This window comes from Bubalus bubalis, chromosome 5, assembly GCF_019923935.1.
Source record: "Bubalus bubalis isolate 160015118507 breed Murrah chromosome 5, NDDB_SH_1, whole genome shotgun sequence".
Lineage (NCBI taxonomy): Eukaryota > Metazoa > Chordata > Mammalia > Artiodactyla > Bovidae > Bubalus > Bubalus bubalis.
This window is the reverse complement of record NC_059161.1, coordinates 59,843,954-59,863,035: the sequence shown is the minus strand read 5'-3', so window position 1 is coordinate 59,863,035 and position 19,082 is coordinate 59,843,954. Positions and strand designations below refer to the sequence as shown.

Genomic DNA, 19,082 nt, shown 5'->3' with positions numbered 1-19,082 from the left:
TGTAGACTGTGAAAGAGACATCAAGGAAGACTCAAGGTTGGATTGATGCTAACTAAATATTATTTGCTATATATTGTATGGTGTCTACTGATGAATTTGCTGTTAACTATAGTGGGGAAGTCTGTAGGAAGAACAGGTTTGGAAGAGAAAATAAGTTCACAATATGAGTTTGTTTTTGAATTTGTTGCATTTGAAATGTGGACTTCCAAGTAGAGATGTCTGGTAAATAGTTGGATGTATGAGTTTGGAGTTCAGGGGGGAAATCCACAGAGGAAATATAAATATGGGTATTGTCAGTATATGCAGAGGGTATTTTCAGTTATGAGATCCATTCAAGTCATTTTCCAAACAAAGGAGCTGCAGGCACCCTTGCAGAACAGAAAGCGGATCTGAGCTGCCATATACCTACCCTCTAACCCCCAGAAATTGCAACAAGAAGCATGAAGTGAGCTTTTCCAAACATTTAACCTTAAGCTGAGAAATTAGTATTGAAATGATAGAAATTGAAACTTCTTTCATATCCTACTTCCTGAGATGATCCTGTGTAATAATCCCCATTACAAATACTTGATATTAACAACATCAAAGGTATGCACATGCCCAGAAGTGACTTTGTTGTGAGGTAATCTAGGGATCTGCAGCTTATATGTGCCATATATATCTAGCTAGATACATATATGTATAGAAGGGATGTTTGGTTTCAGACAATTTTTAATTAAAATGATTTTCATTTGGTTATGTACAGAATTATTTAGAAATAAAAATATAGCAAGAGCTTGGAATATGCATATAAACAAAATTTATACTGTGTAACTATGTATAAAGTACATACTCACACAAATGGTATATATAAATGAGAAAAAAAGAGCTTTTACTTTCAAATCAATGGTTAACAAGAATTTTTTTTTATATTTAATTCATTTTTCTAAATTAGACATGTCTATTAAAGACTCATGGAGAAGGCAATGGCACCCCACTCCAGTACTCTTGCCTGGAAAATCCCATGGATGGAGGAGCCTGGTAGGCTGCAGTCCATGGGATCGCTAAGAGTCGGACACAGCTGAGCGACTTCACTTTCACTTTTCACTTTCATGCATTGGAGAAGGAGATGGCAACCCACTCCAGTGTTCTTGCCTGGAGAATCCCAGGGACGGGGGAGCCTGGTGGCTGCTGTCTATGGGGTCGCACAGAGTCGGACACGACTGAAGCAACTTAGCAACAAGCAGTAGCAGCAGTATTCAAGACTCGGGCTACCCTGGTGACTTACAGGTTAAAGCGTCTGCCTGGAATGCGGGAAACCTGGGTTCGATCCCTGGGTCGGGATCTAGCTCTTAAAATCGTTAATTTTATGTATATCATACCAAAATAATATTGTGAACAGAGTATTCATTTGTACCACTAGAAAACATGGAAATACTCTTTGTTGAATTAATTAATGCTTTTAATTTCTGCCTCTCCTGAGCTTACCAAATTAAAATGACAATCCCCCCCCCACACACAATTTGAAAACACTATTTTTTACTGAGATATAGCTGAGAAAATTTTCTCTGCTAAGAGCTATCTGAATTTAATCACTAAAGATTTTTCAAAGTTGGGGCAAATAGTTCTCAATTACAAAATCCAGCAAATGCTTATCAAGCAACATATGATAATTCTGGCACCCAAATGCCTTGCAATTTTGCTTCTTCCTTTAAAAAAAAGTTTGTGACTATGACTTTTCTCCTTCCAGCATTACCAAACACAATAACTTTGCCTTACCAAATACATTTCTCAAGTATTGCAGAGTGGATGCTTAAATTCAATTTTTATTACTTTGATTAAGGTGTCAATATAACAAAACATTCTATATAAAAACACCTCAGAAATCTTGAGCATTCACCCTTGTATCTTACTAGAAGTGAACTTTAACAACTCAATTCTTAATTGAAACTACAAATTTGCCTCATAAATATAAAAACATTTTAAAGTAACAGAAAAGGCAGAAATACTATACAACAAGCCTTCTTTTGCTGCCCTGAAAATTAAACCTAGAAAATATTTCATACAGGAAATAAGCATCCTCCCCAACCTCCCAACTTGTGTGGTGGGTCCATGTTTTATAATATATTTTTATTTGCATTTCTTGCCTCAAAAACAAAGTTCCTGAAATACAGGTGATAAACCTGAGGGGAAAACCATGCATGCATGATGCCTCCAGCGGGTACCCTAAAACTACAGAGGTGAAACACAAGCTCTCCCGGTGTCCCTAACGCAGGCTCCATCCGGCTCCACTTCACCTGTCAATCAAGGAGTCAATTCACTAGTCAATCAAGGAGAGAGGCACAACCCGCAGCTTAATGACAGCCAGATGGCACCTGCCTTTCATGAACTGTTCGGAAGTCAGAGTCTGCCTGGGACTAGGCTCGGTGTCCTATCCCCCGGTAATGAAGAGATGTTTTTGTATTCAGTGAAAGCGGTAATGGCTCACACTGGAAGTTCTAGCTCACCCCTCTGTGAACAGAGTACTGCGCTCCAGCATTCAGCGATGTGCCATAAACAGAGTGGTCTCTGATCATTAAAATAAGCAACCTCACTTCCTTCTTTCAGATCTGATTTCAGAGTGATCGGATGTTAATTGGCCCCAGGAAGGAGCTGGGCAAATTTCAGGGGTAAATAGCCAGCCTATATTTCCCACAGCTGAGAAACAGTGTTGACATTTAAACAGGGGCTGCCTGTGAGCTTCCGCACGCGGGTTTACCAGAGCTTTCAACCTTGACCTGAAGGGAACACCTCCTCTGGAAGTGACAGGTAATTTAGCCTTCTCGCTAAGTTCTGGGGCTCTCTGGTGGTGAATTATGTATGGTGCTTCTATGATACAGACACCTGTCCACTGAGAGCCAAACCAAAGCTGATAGATTCCTCTTAAAGACCTTAGATTAGACATAAACTACTCCCCCCGCCCCACTCCCGCCCAAGAAAAGTCATCATGATGCCAATCACCTCCCTTCTCCTTTCCTCCCGTGATTTCAAAAGGATCTGAGAGAGGCCTAAGACAAAACCGAGCAAAGTTTGCTTTTTAAAAAGTGATTCTTTAGGTAGCACTCCTGTTTTTTTTCCCCCCGACTTCTCTGAAACCATCTTTTACGTTGAAACCCTTTTACGTTGGAACAATAAACTTGTGAATGATGAATTACCCATCTTTGTCTCCCACCCCCACCCCGGCTCTTAAAATAATTCACTAAACTGTATCATTAAGTGTGTTCTGTTAATTAAATCAGTTTCCAGCAAGGTTGCCAGCCAGTTCAAAAGCAGCGTTCCGACTAAAAAAAGCAAAATGACGTCACGCTCTGTTCTTGGAGACAGGTGAATCAAATGTTGTGGATCTGAAGAAGAGGAAAAGAGTAATGTCGATGGCACTGAGAAAATCCTGCTGGATATAAAGAGAGGCTAGAGAAATAGACATTCATGAAATGGTTTAAAGCTCATCACGGGTGGCGGGGAGGAAAGAGGGGCAGGGTTTTCCTAAATAAGCTTCAAATGTGTGTCTTGCTCAGATGGTCCCTCTCCACCCAGATTTTGGCCAGGAGCTCATATGGCATCCACAGAACCACCTCAAGAGCAACTGAAATGGCTCAGAGAATTTGGTGCCCTGGGGAAGACCCTTTGAAATGCTATTTTTGTTGTTCAATATTTATAGTGAAGTCGCTCAGTCGTGTCCGACTCTTTGCGACCCTGTGGACTGTAGCCCACCAGGCTCCTCAGTCCATGGGATTCTCCAGGCAAGAATACTGGAGTGGGTTGCCATTTCCTTCTCCAGGGGATCTTTCTGACCCAGGGATCAAACCCAGGTCTCCCGCATTGCGGGCAGACACTCTAACCTCTGAGCCACGAGGGAAGCCCATTTACAGCGCGGGTGGTCACATGGAAGAGGGAGGGCTTCCCATCCCAGGTGCAAATCTCTTTCTGAAACACGGTTTGAGACCGAAATTTTGGTTGGAGCTCTTGCTGTGAGCCGTTCAGCCCAGGACTAACCTTTCATCCTGCTTCTCCCCCTGGAATTGAAGGGGTGACGCCCACTCTTCTCTGTAGCAGTGGCCACTTCCCCTACTTCCTACCCAGGAGAGCCCAGCAAGGAAAATACCATCAACTGCTGACTCCAGGGCCGGCAGGTCCAGCAGGTCCATATCCATTAAAGATGGGATGTAAATGGGGAAAAATCTCCTAAGAGGAACCCCTCCCACAGCCACTGTGCTCCAGGGTCCTTGCCGGAGTGCAGACAGAGAATCTCATTAGGAATCTAATACAATAAAGACATGTATATCTTAAGGGTGGGGGTGAAGTGCAAATCAAATTAGCTTCATTACTTTATTCTGCACCTTGCAGCGCTTCTGCGGGTGGACAATTGCATTAGATCAGTGAGGAGATCAAAAGGCAAAACACTCCCTGGAAATTCATTGTGTATTCAAGCAAGACTAGCAGGGCTGAGGAGAACTGGGAGGAGGAGGCAGTGGTGAATTGAGTTGACCCAAGACATAAATTTCATACATCTACCCACACTGTTGCTGGGGCCTTTGCTTTGCTTGTCCAACTCCCAGGTCAATGTCTTGTTTCCTGTTGGTGGTGAGAGATGGGACAGTGAGGCCTAAAGAGAGAAGAGAGAAATCAGTGTCCATGCCTCCAACTTGGCCCTTGAGTCATTTGAACTTTGGGAGTTTTGCTTTGATGCTTCTGACATGTCAGAAGGCCCTTTGCATTATTTAAGTAAATACAGGAGAAAGTTGCCCAAATGTCTCTAGTCTTCTCTGTCAACCACTGAAATGGAGAAGTAGAAATGTTCAGGAAGGGAAATGTAAACATATTTGGCCAAAAAAATTGGTGGCATGTGTATCTTGACAAGAGATACAGCCAGGAATATTCTTGTTTTTGCAAATTAAACTACAGGTAAACATGACAGCAAAGTAAAGAGCACCATAATTCAACACATGCTGTATTCAGTTAACAGAGAGTTAACTGAGGTACTAGAAGTTGGAGGAAGACAGAATTGTATGACAGGTACCAGAAACTAAGAAAATGCTCAAAACAAAGCAACAACAACAGCGAAATAACAGGCAATGTGTCTGTCAATGATTTCGGTGCTTTTCTAGATACGAGAAGATACAAGGATTGGGATCATACAATCTTCTCTGCAGGTTTTCCCCAGAGCACTGTATGCCTCATTCCTGATCTCGACCCTGAACACCTTTCAGTTATGTTGAAAGTCAGTGGCTCGTGATTTAATCCTTATAGAGGCAGATGGTAAGTGCCAATTTTTAGTTTGCAGACTTTAGTTAACAATAATTTATGAATATTGGTCCATTATTTGTCACAAATGAACCATTCTAATGTAAGACATTAATAACAGAGGAGATTCCATGCTTGGGTATATAGGAAAGCTCTGTACTATCTTTGCAATAAGCCTAAAACTGTTTTAAATTGTAAAGTCACTAATAAACAGTGGATAACATGGCCATACTCTCAAAGAACTTTCAATCAAGTGGAAAATAAGCCCTGAGACCTCTATACTAAATTCCTTTCCTAGTAGAGTTGGTGCTCATCAGAAAATCAAACCACTAGAGTATTGCCAGATTGAACTTAATGGAAATTAATCTTAAAATTTAAAAAATTAGGGACTAGTTACTATTGACAGAGGAAAGATGATAAATCCACTGAGGAAGTTTATTTTGGTTAGTTTGCTTTTGTGTGTAGGTCTTCTTTTACTGTGTATCTATTAATGGGACACTCTTCACAAATCAACAAATGCTGGATAGTATTGGGTTGGCCATAAAGTTCATTTGCATTTGTCCATAAGATATTATGGAAAAGCCAGAATGAACTTTTTAGCCAACCCAATATTATCCAGTGGCCACATGTGTTCTCTCTCTCGCCCTTCCTTCTTCTCACTCACTCACACATTCACACATATAACATCTTATCCCCAATCCCTTCACCCCACTCCATGAAGATAATTGTGGTTGATCCCAATCACCTCTTGGGTCAAAGGCCCATCTAAAAGTCCAGACAATCCATTGACCTACACATCAATAGACACTGACAATCAATTGTGTGCAGTTGCTGAGAGCAATGTGAAAGGGGATAGAGCATACTATAAACAATTAAAGAAAATCCTAAGACAGAACAGGAATTGGCGCACTCCTGTGGTTCATCTTCCCTGAACTGGTATAACCAATAGATAGCACCATTTCTAGGTTGTTCAGGGGGACTGCTGCTGCTGCTAAGTCGCTTCAGTCATGTCCAACTCTGTGTGACCCCATAGACGGCAGCCCCCCAGGCTTCCTGTCCTTGGGATTCTCCAGGCAAGAACACTGGAGTGGGTTGCCATTTCCTTCTCCAATGCAGGAAAGTGAAAAGTGAAAGTGAAGTCGCTCAGTGGTGTCCGACTCCTAGTGACCCCATGGACTGCAGCCTACCAGGCTCCTCCGTCCATGTGATTTTCCAGGCAAGAGTACTAGAGTGGGGTGCCATCGCCTTCTCCATCAGGGGGACTGCAACTTCTCAATTCAAAGTTTTAGATTAAAAAAAAAAAAAGATGAACTTGAGCCAATCCCTGAAAGAGTGTTGGATTTGAATCAGGTGGGAAATTGGGAGCTGAGGAAAAGTATGGCAAAGGTGTCGGGAAGGGGCAACATAAGAAGGAGAGACTACTGAGATTTGAAGACTGGATACCTACATGTAAGAGTGGGTAGGTAAAGCTGGTATTGAAAGGAGATCATGGGGTCCATGAGGAAGTTCTAATGATTGTGTAGGCACTGGGAATTAGAACTTGTGATCAGTAAAATACCAGCACTGTAGCATTAAGAATTTTGTGGTTGAACCTATAGGAGACGCAGGTTCAATCCCTGGGTTGGGAAGATCCCCTGGAGTAGGAAATGGCAACCTGTAAAAATCCCATAGACTGAGGAGCCTGCAGGGCTCCAGTCCATGGGGTCAGAAAAAAGTATGACACAACTTAGCAACTAAACGACAACTATATATATATGTGTGTGTTGTGTGTTTAATAATTTGGGTGAGCAAGCTTCAGAAATTCTATGATATAATATCATATGATATAATATGTTAGGCTAGAATATAATATCATGTAATAGAATAATATCATGAGTGTTTGCGTCTTCAATTGCTCAGTTGTGTCTGACTATTTGCAACCCCATGGATTGGGACCAATCAGACTCCTCTGTCCCTGGGATTTCCCAGGCAGGAATACTGGAGTGGGTGGCCATTTCCTGTGATATAATATAAAATTCCATGGCAACTAACTAGCCACTCCAGAGATAGCAATCTGATATATAGGGTGTTCCTAAAGTGTATAGAACCTGGGACAAATGTTTTATTTTATAGGGCTTCTGTCTGTATAAACAATTTGACCAGAAAATTCATGAGTCAAGTGAGATATAGTGGTTTATCAATGAAGATTTAGAATGATGAAGAGGGAAGAGGCACTTACAGTCGCTAACCATTCAATCAGGGCCCATGGAGATTCTCCTTCCTGTTCAGGTGTCATCAATTCCTGTTCAAGCCCAGAAATCATCCCTTTGTTTCCTTATTGTCAAATGCTCCAATCGAGCTAATTTACTAAAACATAGCAATACTGTTATTACTCATCATGCCATGACTTTTCAGAATCTATTTGTTCTGAAACAATACAGGTCATTTTTGCTTCTGCAGTTCCATAGTACCATTTATTCAATACCAGCATTCATGGTGCCATCCATGAATGTCAGTTAACAGTGACTCTCAAAGGTTGTCACTTTGCTTTTTCGAGGATGACCATGAACGCAAGACATAAACTGTGGGCAGGAAAACGTGAACAATGTTTAATTTTCAGGTTATGCGAGATTGTGCAATCAGAATTTTACACATGAACGGATCTTCTGATCATGACTGTCCTGAACATTTGGCTGTCATTTCTACATTCCTCAGTGATGACCACACCCCTGCCTTCTCGCTGCAACCCGTGGCCATTGTGAGAAAAGCGATTGATTCCATGCCCACGAGGAATGTTTTCTGTCTCTCTCTATCTTGAAGATCCGCTGGAGAAGGCATGCTGTTGGAAGAGCCTGTTGGTTTGGCTGGGCAAGGACCACCCCAGGACTGCCTGGCATGTGGCATGAAGCTTGTAAGGAGGCGGGTAACCATGCTGGTTGCTGACAGCAGGGAGCGCACAGGAGATCTGTCCTGCAGCCCAGAGCCCCCATTGCAGCCTAGAGTCCTTAATTCCTCCTTGTCTCCTGTGTGAGTGAGGGTCATTGCACTCAGCATGTCGTCACCATCTTGGCTGACAAGTTTCACAGGTTTCACTTTCATCAGAGAGTGCCCCAGAGGGAGAAGCAACACGCAGGTCCCTGCGTGGGCTCTGGGCTCCTCTTCTCTCCCAGACAGGAGAGCTAGACTTGGAAAATTTTGAAGAAACCCCCTCCTGAACAGGTGTGGGGAACGTTGGGCTGCTGAGGGCTAGGTGGGGGTGAGGGTTCCCTTGCCTGGATCTGAGGATAGTAAACCTGGAATTCCCAACCACCTTTAAAAAAAAAGCAGTTTAACAGTAACAATTAAAAAGTGCGCTACTGATTTGTTGATTTCATAATGGATTTTGTTCTGTTTGAAGGTCTTAATTTAACCCATAAATAGGGCCAATTTTTGTTGGGTTTCACAGAAACTTTGGGATTTGGGCAGAAATGAGTGGTTAATGCAAAAACAATACATCAAGTCAGGCTGACGAGCATACAAGGATTTCTGGATGTGAACTGAGGACTTGTGTTGCCCTGGTTGCTGTCAGCAGCCATCTGAACCCCAGGATGAAGCTGCCGAAACATAAAGCCAAGACACTGAGGAGGACAGAGCTCAAAAACTTCTAGAAACAGAAGCTGTTTCTTGATTAGGCCATGTTTTAACTTATCTCTAGACTTTTGAATTATATGAACTGCCACTGGATCCCTTTGTATTCCTTAAACCAGTTTGAGATGGATTTGTTTTATTACTTAAAATCACATAGAGGACTTCCCTGAGGGCTCAGTGGTAAAGAATCTGCCTGCCAATGCAGGAGACACGGGTTCAATCCCTGGTCTGGGAAGATACTGTGTGCTGTGGAGCAATTAAGCCCATGCACCATGACTATTGAGCCTGTGTCAATTGCTGAGCCCACAAGCTGCAATACTCAAGCCCTTGTGCCCTGGAGCCTGTGCTCCACAACAGGGGAAGCCACCGCAATGAGAAGCCATGCATTACAACTGGAGAGTAGCCTCTGCTTGCTGCAACTAAAGAAAAGCCCGCACAGCAAAGAAGACTCAGCACAGCCAAAAACAAATATAAATAATTAAAAAAAAAAGAAAAAACATAGAGAACCTCATTGGTAAAAGCACTGACTATAAAGCACCCTGAGCTGGACTTCTCAGGCTAAGAAGAAAATAGAAATAACCAGAAAGTGAATAGGCAGCTGAGAAAAAACTCCAAAAACTAGGGAGAGGCCCCTGAGCGTCCTTTAGAAAAATCACTCTGACTTATCCAGAAGGAAATGAGGATTCTGAATATCCTTTAACCTTTATCAAAGTGCCATCAGCCTTTATTATTTACTTTCCCTGTCATTTCTATCTTTCCTGACTCTCCCAAGAATCATTGACTGTATCCTATTTGGGAATTTGATGGTTTTGTTTAGTTGCTAAGTCATGTCTGACCCTTTTGTGGCCCCTCTGACTGTAACCCGCTAGGCTTCTCTGTCCATGGAATTTCCCAGGCAAGACTACTGGAGTTGGTTGCCATTGCCTTCTCCAGGGGATCTTCCCAATGCAGGGGTCAAATCTGTGTCTCCTTCACTGGTAGGCAGATTGTCTACCCCTGAGCCACTAGGAAAATGCTCAGAATTTGATTAAATGTTCAGTTCAGTCACTCAGTCATGTCCGACTCTTTACGAGCCCATGGACTGCAGCATGCCAGGCTTGCCTGTCCATCACCAGTACCTGGAGCTTACTCAAATTCATGTCCATTGAGTCAGTGATACCATCCATCCATCTCATTCTCTGTCATCCCCTTCTCCTGCCGCCTTCAATCTTTCCCAGCATCAGGGTCTTTTCCAATGAGTCAGTTCTTCACATCAGGTGGCCAAAGTACTGGAGCTTCAGCTTTAGCCTCAGTCCTTTCAATGAACATTCAGGACTGATTTCCTTTAGGATTGACTAGTTTGATCTCCTTGCTGTCCAAGAGACTCTCAAGAGTCTTCTCCAACACCACAATTCAAAAACATCAATTCTTTGGTGCTGAGCTTTCTTTATGGCCCAACTCTCACATCCATACATGACCACTGGAAAAACCATAGCTTTGACTAGACAGACCTTTGTTGGCCAAGTAATGTCTCTGCTTTTTAATGCACTGTTTTTGTTTGTCATAGCTTTTCTTCCAAGAAGCAAGCATTTCTTAATTTCATAGCTGCAGTCACCATCTACAGTGGTTTTGGAGCCCAAGAAGTCTTTTGGAGTCTGTCACTGTTTCCATTGTTTCCCCATCTATTTTCCATGAAGTGATAGGACCACATACCATGATCTTAGTTTTTTGAATGCTGAGTTTTAAACCAGCTTTTTCACTCTCCTCTTTCAATTTCATCAAGAGGCTGTTTAGTTCCTCTTCACTTTCTACCATAAGGGTGGTGTCATCTGCATATGTGAGGTTATTGATATTTCTCCAGGCCATCTTGATTCCAGCTTGCACTTCATCCAGCCCGGCATTTCACATGATGTACTCTGCATGTAAGTTAAATAAGCAGCTTCACAATGTACAGCTTTGACATATTCCTTTCCCAGTTTGGAACCAGTCTGTTGTTCCATGTCCAGTACTAACTGTTGCTTCTTGACCTGTGTAGATTTCTCAGTAGGCAGGTAAGGTGATCTGGTATTCCCATCTCCTTAAGAATTTTCCAGTTTGTTGTGATCCACACAGTGTAATCAATAAAGCAGAAGTAGATGTTTTTCTGGAACTCTCTTGCTATTTCTATGATCCAATGGATGTTGGCAATTTGATCTCTGGTTTGCTGTCTTTTCTAAATCCAGTTTGAACATCTGGAAGTTCTCAGTTCACGTATTGTTAAAGCCTCGCTTGGAGAATTTTGAGCATTACTTTGCTAGCATGTGAGATGACTGCAATTGTGTGGTAGTTTGAGCATTCTTTGGCATTGCCTTTCTTTGGGATTGGAATGAAAACTGAGCTTTACCAGTCCTGTGGCCAATGCTGAGTTTTCCAAATTTGCTGGCATATTGAGTGCAGCACTTTAACAGTATAATCTTTTAGGATTAAATGTTATCTTTTCTTTTTCTTACATGGCTCTAGAATACAATTATCTTGTATCAGGGTCTGTGGAAAGTAGCTTTCAGGGCAGGTCCTCAATGACCCCCTTCCTTTTCCTCATAACTGTGTGTAATTTCCTCCTCTTGAAGGTGGGCTCCCTGGTGACCTGCTTATAACACACAGAATACAGCCAAAGGGATGGAGGGTCACTTCTGTCATTGGTGAGACAAGACTGCAGTTTCTCTCTTGCTGGACTCTTGCTCTACAAAGGAAGAACATCCAAAGTTATAAAATGTAATAGGTATGGGATTATTTTAAAAATGCCAAGTGCTGCCTCTAAACCATAATAAAATATGACTGACAAGAATTGTTTGGCTGTCCTTTATTTCTCTCCTAGCCTGCGAGTAAAAAGATCATCTCCATAGCTTATGCCAGTATCCACGGTTTTATCACACTTTAAGATGGTCCCTGGGCTTCCCTAGTGACTCAGATGTTAAAGAATCCGCCTGTAATGCTGAAGACCCAGGTTCGATCCCTGAGTCAGGAAGATTCCCTGGAGGAGGGAATGGCATCCCTCTCCAGTACTCTTGCCTGGAGAGTCCCAGGAACAAAGGAGCCTGGCAGGCTACAGTCCCTGGGGTCACAAAGAGTCAGACACTACTGAGCAGCGAAGCACACACACAACACACAAGATGGTCCCTAAGGGCCTGGCTGGTGGAAAAGCAAACATGTCTCTGTGTTTCCCTCTGTTTTCTTTCTTTCTTTGCCTCCCTTCCAGCCTCACCCACCCCCACCTCCACCCCCAAAGCACTGTGTCACTCCGTGCCTGCATTTGGCCATCTTTTCACTCCTGAGCTGAACTTCTGAAAGAGTTTAAAAGGGAGATGAACTGACAAGGAGATTTGCTTGTCTCACAGCTCAGCTCAGCCTGCCTTTAATTAAAAATGGTATTGATTTTTCCCTGTTCTAATGATAGGCACTAGTCTGCCCTCCCCGTGTTAGTCACTGACAGTTTAAGTATGAAACAAAGGGCATTTATTCAGCACTTAATGTGAAATTATGACTGATTAAATAGTGATTTATCAGAAGAACTACATCTGTGTAAGTGTTTTGTTTTTTTTTTTTAATGTTCACTTTAACCAGAGTTTGGAAGGTATAGCTGGATGATTAGAACAATTCTCTTCCCTTCTTACCTTTCTCCTTCCCTGGTTTTAGAACAAAATGAAAAACAAAATTTTTGCTGAATTCAGGATCAAGAAACACAGGAGAGAAAAGAATTTTCTTTTTTAAAATTGTATTGGTGTATAGCTGATTTACAATGTTGTGTTAGTTTCAGGCGTATGCAAAGTGAACCAGTTATACATATACATATATCCACTTTTTCTTAGATTCTTTTCTTATAGAGGTCATTATAGAGCATTGAGTAGAGTGCCCTGCGCTGCTATACAGTAGGTCCTTATTAGTTATCTATTTTATATAGAAATCAGACCTGAATGTGTCTGAGAAGTCAACTGATAAGTTGCCAAGCTGCATTCGGGGAACAAAATATTGAACTTTACCTGGTCGACATCCTTCTCTCACCTGCTCCCTCTCTGTTCATATTTCACACGGTGTTTGGTGCTGTAGAAATGGACCCAACATCCAAGGTGGAAAGACAGTGCTCGGAGGAAGTTTGCAATGAAGACGCTAGAATAAGGGAAGAAAGTTATGCTCACATAATACAGTCGACCATGCAGGGCAGTCAACCTTCATTAACCTTTCAGTTCAGCTCTTTTCCAGCCACGAGTTGGCCCAGTCTGCCCTCCTTCCTTAGAGATATAAGCGGTAGTATGTCTTTTTTGATTAAGAACACAAGCTCTAGTGGCCTTCAGCCTCTACTTGATCTTCTTATGCCTCACCTTCTCCATCTGCAAAATGGGATTAATATTCATAGTACTGCCACCGTGTAGAGTTAATGGGAAAATTACGATGACAGCGTTAAACAAGACAATGGAAACAGTGTCTGATGCATAATAAACGCCCCCAAATATTACAACATTTCATCATATATAGAACACTATTACAAGATATGTCTTAAATTTCACACATATTAACTTACTTTAAAAAGTACCTGAGATAAACAAAAGCAGAGAAAACGTGTTGCCAACAGACCTGCCCTACATAAATATTAAGGCAAGTTCTTTAGGAGCAAGGAAATCACACCAGATGAAAGCTCATATCAACTAAAGAAATGAAGATATCTAGAAATGGGAAATATGTGAAAAAGAATAAAATAAATTTTCTCATTTAAAAATTTCTCTAAAAGATAATTGTCCATTTAAAATAAAAATCATACAATATATGACACAGTTTGTAACATGTATAAGAATATAGTGTAAGACAATAGCATAAATGAAGGGAGAATTTGAATTATATTACAATTCTTACATTAAATGTTAAGTGGGATAATTGTATTTGAAGGTAGTGTGTGATAACAGAATGATGCACACTGTAAATCCTAAAGAAATCATTAAAAAAAAAAAGTTTAGCTAATGAGATAATAATGGAGAAAAAAAAAATACATGCTACTTAACCCAAAAAAGCAAGGAAAATAGAAAATAAAGAACAACAAAAAAGATGAGACAAATAAAAAACAAATTATAGATCTAAACAATCTAATCAAAAATCAATCATTTTCTACTAGATAAAAAAAAGAAAGCTTCAACTATATGCTGTTTATGAGAAACCCACTTTAAATAAAAAGACAGGATAAAAGTAAAAGAATAGAAAAAGTATTAGTGTAACTAAAGTGGAACTATTAATATCAGACAAAGTAATCTTCCAGAAAGAAATATTATCAGGGTTAAAAAGAGCATTTCTTAATGCTAAAGTATTCGGAAGGAATGATGCTAAAGCTGAAACTCCAGTACTTTGGCCACCTCATGCGAAGAGTTGACTCATTGGAAAAAATTCTGATGCTGAGAGGCATTGGGGGCAGGAGGAGAAGGGGACACCAGAGGATAAGATGGTTGGATGGCATCACTGACTCGATGGATGTGAGTCTGGGTGAACTCCGGGAGTTGGTGATGGACAGGGAGGCCTGGTGTGCTGCAATTCATGGGGTTGCAAAGAGTCAGACACGACTGAGCGACTGAACTGAACTGCAAGTATTGATTCATTAGCATTCCTACATGAGTATGTACCTGAATGGATGACAAAAAAAGAAAAAAAGAAAAAGAATGAAAGAGAGAAAGAGAAAAGGAGAATGATAAATATTTCATTTACGGTTGAAATTTTCAAAATTCTTCTCTTGGTAACTGATTACGAAAGATTATAGGACTTTCTCTAAAATGCCAAAGTAAATATTTTAGGCTTTGCTGACCACATTCAGTATTTATTGTATTTCTCTCTGTGCATATGTATAAAAGTTTAAATAATCCTTCAACCTGTAAATATTATGTTTAGCTTGTAGGTCATACAAGGATAATTTGCTGACCCCTGAAACAGAATATCCTTAGGTACATAGAAGACTTCAACAACACGATCACCCACTAGCTCTGATTGGTAATTACAGAGCACTCCACTCAATACCGAGAGAATGCCCGCCCTTTTCAAGTGCGCATAAAACACTTGCTAAGATAGATTGTATGCTAGGCCATAGCTCACTAAACAAGTCTAGGTAAACATGGAGGGACTGAAATATATTATGTTCTCTAGCCCAAAAAGAATTAGATTCAAAATAATGGGAAAATATCAAGATAATTAGAACCCCCAAATATTTGGAAAGTAAACAACATATTTTTACATAACCTATGTGTCTACAGAACTCAAAGGACATATCACTAGAAAAATTAGAAACAGTTTGAATGAAAATAGACAACATAACATTTGTGGATGCAGCCAGTGGCATACTGGAACTGGCTTATGTTGACTCATGAAAGCCGGTTGCATGCATGCATTCCTGTCTTTGCATTCAATGACATCACATTGGTAAGTTGAAATTGGCCACAGTGGAAATATTTATACCACAGATCTTGACAGATTGTACAATCTAGAGCTTGTTTTCTTCTAGAGAGTCAGTTGAACACTGGATGTAGCTAAAGCAGTGTTCAGAGAGAAATTTATGGTTTAAACTACTTCTATTAGAAAAGAAAACAGCTAAAATCAAAGATGTAAGCTTTCAACTTAAAGTAAGAAGAAGGAAAGAAAATAAAGACAAAAATAGCTATCAGTGAAATAGAAGTCTAAAAATGAGATAAACCTATGGAATCAGAGTCATTTCTTTCATATATCAATGAAAGGAATATTCCTCTAGCTAGACTCAATGAAAAATAAAAGAAACGCAAGTTACTATTATTGAGAATCAAAGAAGGAACACAACTACAGGTTCTTCAGACATTAAAAATAAATTAAGAGAGTGTTGAAAGTGAAAGTGAAGTTGCTCAGTCGTGTCCGACTCTTTGAGACCCCATGGGCAGTAGCCTGCACCAGGCTCCTCCGTCCATGGGATTTTCTAGGCAAGAGTACTGGAGTGGGTTGCCATTTCCTTCTCCAGGGAATCTTCCCAACCCAGGGATCGAACCCAGGTCTCCCGCATTGTAGACAGACGCTTTACCATCTGAGCCACCAGCGAGTGTTATGAATAAGTTTAATGCAATAAATCTGACAATTGATACAAAATGGAGAAATTCCTTGAAAGATACAAATTACCAACAGTAATTCAAGATGAAATAGAAAAGCTGTATAGTCCTATATTGGTTAAAGACATTGCATTTGTAATTTTCATGTCGATGTATGGCAAAAACCACGATATTGTAAAATAATTATCCTCCAATTAAAATTAATTAATTAATTTAAAAAAAACAACAACAAACCTCCCCACAAAGAAAATGCCATGCTGGCTTCTCTGGTAAACACACACATTTTAAAAAGATGTGACACAAATTCTACATAAACTCATTTAGAATATAAAAGAGGAGGAAACCCATTCCTTTATGAGTCCAGTATTAACTTGATTCAAAGACATTGAAAGGAAAGAAAATTTCAGACCATGAACACAGAAGCGAAATTCTTTAACAAAAGATTTTTGACTTGAATCCTTCTGTGTGTGTGTGTGTGTGTGTGTGTGTGTGTGTGTGTCTCTGTGTGTGTGTCTGTGTGTAGCTGGAACTCCTGGTAAATAAACTAATAATATTTGTTAGAAGTAAAGTCTTTAGGGAATGTTCTTTACTAGATGTCTCTGATTTAGAATTGCTTATGGTAAACAACCTGATATATAACTTAGTAATATTTGAGACATGACTCCCTGGAGAACGTCACCTTGGCTATAAGAACATATGAGATATAAAATGGAGATATTCCATAACATAAAGACTTTCCAATGTGTAAGATGAACCACCGGCTTCACTTAAAGTGAAAGTGAAGTTGCTCAGTCGTGTCTGACTCTTTGTGACGCCAAAGACTGTCGCGTACTATAGACTGTAGCCTACAAGCTTCTCCATCTATGGGATTTTCCAGGCAAAAGTATGGGAGTGGTTGCCATTTCCTTCTCCAGGGGATCTTCCTGACCCAGAGATTGAACCCAGGTCTCCGCATTGCAGGCAGATGCTTTACCCTCTGAGCCACCGGGGAAGCCCAGCTGGATTAAGGACCTCAGCTATTATTCTGGCCCAGAGAGTTTGTGGTCAATGTAGGAAGGATGTGCCTAGGGAATTGCAAGTTTTCACAGACCTTTCTCTGCTTTGCTCGTGCCTCTTGGTTGCTTGTATTCTTGAAAGTATCAGTAAAGCTTGATTATGTGAGTCGGTTAGCTTGGCGTGTTAGCTCAATTGCTAAGTGGGATTTGTGCCAGGTATGCAAGTTTGGTTTACATTAAAAAATCAATCAATGCAATTCATCATGTAAATAGAATAAGAGTGACAGGTATAAACACAATACCATCTCATAACTCAATAATCATTTATTCCATAAATATTTATTGAGTGCCTTTCAAGTGCCAGGCACAGCTTTGATACTCTAAATACAGCAGCGGGACAAACATGCACAAACACACCACCACCACCACCAGCAAGAGTCCTGTTCTCATCGAGTTTATATTCTACTCATATGAATCTAGCATCTACAAGAAGAAATTCAGATAAAATTATTTCTCAAGTATTTCAATACATAAAATGGTAGTTGCAAATATTTTGCTATAAAGGAATAAAATCTTATCCATATGTTTTGAGAAGTCAACGACAGAGGATGAGATGGCTGGATGGCATCAACTAAATGGACATGAGTTTGGGTGAACTCCGGGAGTTGGTGATGGACAGGGAGGCCTGGCATGCTGCAGGCCATGGGGTTGCAAAGAGTTGTACATGACGGAGTGACTGAACTGAACTGAACTGAAGTTCACCAAGAATCACTTCACTATACCATATGTGTAATCTCTGGATATTTTTGAGGCACATCTTGAATATTTATTCATTTGAAAATGATACAGACAACTAGTTACCTCCTTTGACAGCTGAGCGGCCATTTCTACAAGGTTAGCCATAATCCTGCCTCACTTAATGTTGCAAAATTGCTCTTTTACTCCAAAGCATTTGTTTAATAGAGGCCTCTGAAGTTCTTTAATGGAGGGTGGTTAGGACAAGTCTCAATCTGCACAAAGCAGAGGTTGGGACTCCCTATTGAACTGAGCTGGCTCTTTGGTCATCAGGACTGTGAAAGTCGAGGGTTCCCAGTACATATTTCCAGCCCCTTCTTCCCAATTCCTTCATCTTCTCCTTTTCCATTGTCACAATCAGGCATCCTTGAACTTCACATCTGCACATGAGTTCTGGATCATCTCTTCCCTTATCCCACAGACGGGTGCTCCTCTAGCTTTGCTGGGCAGTGGTGGCACTGGGTGCTGCCAGGGTGGCTTCCTGGGCGGGAGCCAGCGGACAGCAGGCACTTCATTCCTTTTTCAGTATCCCTACCACTGACTAAGGAATCAGCATAAGCTAGACTTTGCAGCCATGACATTAAAAGACACTTACTCCTTGGAAGGAAAGTTATGACCAACCTAGACAGCATATTAAAAAGCAGAGACATTACTTTGCCAACAAAGGTCTGTCTAGTCAAGGCTATGGTTTTTCCAGTGGTCATGTATGGATGTGAGAGTTGGACTGTGAAGAAAGCTGAGTGCCGAAGAATTGATGCTTTTGAACTGTGGTGTTGGAGAAGACTCTTGAGAGTCCCTTGGACTGCAAGGAGATCCAACCAGTCCATCCTAAAGGAGATCAGTCCTGGGATTTCTTTGGAAGGAATGATGCTAAAGCTGAAACTCCAATACTTTGGCCACCTCATGCGAAGTGTTGACTCATTGGAAAAGACCCTGATGCTGGGAGGGATTGGGGGCAGGAGGAGAAGGGGATGACAGAGGATGAGATGGCTGGATAGCATCACCGACTCAATGGACATGAGTTTGAGTGAACTTCGGGAGATGGTGATGGACAGGGAGGCCTGGTGTGCTGTGATTCATGGGGTCGCAAAGAGTTGGACACGACTGAGCGACTGAACTGAACTGAGACATCCCTTTCCTTATCTTTTATTCAAAAAAGAATATTCTTCCTATTTGGAAGGCTTTGCCCTCACCGCACTCCAGTACTCTTGCCTGGAAAATCCCATGGACGGAGGACCCTGGAAGGCTGCAGTCCATGAGGTCGCTAAGAGTCAGACATGACTGAGTGACTTCGCTTTCACTTTTCACTTTCATGCATTGGAGAAGGAAATGGCAACCCACTCCAGTATTCTTGCCTGAAGAATCCCAGGGA

At 41.1% G+C, this 19,082-nt stretch overlaps 1 long non-coding RNA gene across 2 annotated transcripts; it reads left to right on the top strand.

The window, feature by feature from the left end:
• Window positions 1-2,663: 2,663 nt before the first annotated feature.
• Window positions 2,664-11,668, top strand: LOC123333723. 2 transcript variants are annotated; one of them, XR_006551207.2, is made up of 3 exons: window positions 2,664-2,787; window positions 5,124-5,274; window positions 11,451-11,668. It is a non-coding gene; the product is annotated as an uncharacterized LOC123333723 (long non-coding RNA). The 2 variants fall into 2 exon arrangements; XR_006551206.2 differs by lacking the exon at window positions 11,451-11,668 and adding an exon at window positions 7,859-8,614.
• Window positions 11,669-19,082: the final 7,414 nt, after the last annotated feature.